Source organism: Salarias fasciatus, chromosome 4, assembly GCF_902148845.1.
Source record: "Salarias fasciatus chromosome 4, fSalaFa1.1, whole genome shotgun sequence".
In the NCBI taxonomy this organism is placed as follows: Eukaryota; Metazoa; Chordata; class Actinopteri; order Blenniiformes; family Blenniidae; genus Salarias; species Salarias fasciatus.
Genome location: NC_043748.1, coordinates 13850755 through 13852444, shown reverse-complemented (window position 1 = coordinate 13852444; position 1690 = coordinate 13850755).

The following is a 1690-nucleotide window of genomic DNA, read 5'->3' as shown; positions in this document are numbered from 1 at the left end:
CAAAAGGCTGGCGGTGCCAGTGACGTGGTGGGAAAGGACCGCGGAGCTGAGTCAGTGGCGGCGGAGCTCAGAGGTCAAGAACAGAGAAACAAGCTTGCAAGGAGGATGGCAGGAACCAAAAATAAGAGCATGTTAGCTTCCTGTCACACGATGCCGCACAGCACATTCCTCAGATAACAAAGGAGAGCATTTACAGAAAAGATTGCACTGCTCTCATTTTACTTGCCTTGCATGGAACACACCCAGCTCGTAATTATTGCTGTTATCATATTGAGGAATAGTGAGATGTGCTTTGAAACCCAGTGGAAATGTACGTGGACGACAGTGTTTTTCATGGTCAAGAAAGTCGAACAACTGCAGCACAGATCTCATTTTCACCTGCATCCTGGAAATGCAAGACAAACTGTCATAAACATTTTCATTTAAAAGGCCAAAAGGCTTGATTTAAAAGCTAGGCTTGCCAGACAGTGGATGTTTTCTATGAGAAAATAAGCAGTCGCTGGATTATCTGGCTGTTCAAGGACGTTTTGCAAGTCACAGCCCTCTGAGTGAATCTGAGTTCATCTAAACCTCTCAGTTCTCTCGACTCTGGAGTCTCACCACCAGAAAAAGATGACGATTTCACATGTCTGAAGCTTTTTGAACTTTCGTGTGCATGTTGCCACTGTTTGGGAAAGCCAAATCATGCTTTATGCTTGCAGGATTAATATTTTGCATCAATTTTCAGTTTGAGATTGCAATACTTCTTCTTCTTTTTTTTTTTTAAATCTGACTTCAATTCATTTTAATAGAACTGGGAATGTATAGTAAAAGTCACAAAGCATTCCCATTCTGAATTACAACAGCTTCACGGAGCCAAAGTACTCCGTGGCGTCTTGCATAATTAAAACAGTGAACGTCTCAAGGCTATATCCTTCAAGTTCAGCAAAGTTTAGAGTGTCAGATAAGAAGACAGGGGTGTGACAAATCTTGTGTGGAAACATTTTTGAAGACTAATGTCAAACAGGAACTGTCTAATGTTGTTACTTCAGTTTGGAAAAGCACAAAGGGCGTGCTGATGGCTGCAAAACGGCATCACCAGACCCTTGCCCAAAACTTCCTGTCCACACGATGACAAACACGCTCGCTTTGCAGTTGAAACGATAAAAAAAGGAAAGGTGGTTATCTGCTGCTTCGCTTTGCCCAAACATGATTTCCACTGCTCCCTCGGTGCCAGTGTCGGAAGGCTTTGTCTTGAGCACCTGACAGATTTTAACCTTATATGGTGCCCTGCTGTGAAAAAAGAGGAAGTCCCCTCATGTATTTGCAGCAACTACAAAAAAAAAAAAAAAAAGTGACAACCTTGTGGATTCAGTAGAAGCTCAATAGCTGCAGGAGGCACTACAGAGCAGCATCGGCTGCAGCCCACACAGCGGCCTCAGCCTCAGGAAGTGCTGATTTTCGTTTCTACCTCAACACAAATATGGAGAGACGGAAAATATTTTATTCCACTTTATGTGAAGGACAAAGGTATAATAGAACCACAAATAAAGGTCTCGGTCATCATGTTTCCAATGACTCAAAGACACACCTGCGATCGGATCCAGTCGGTATTTTATGCGGCTGATGCACACAAACCCAAAACCCACACAGGCTCGTTCTTCTGACAGAGAAGGAAATTGGAACAGCCTCCTCTGCAGTTTCTACTTAC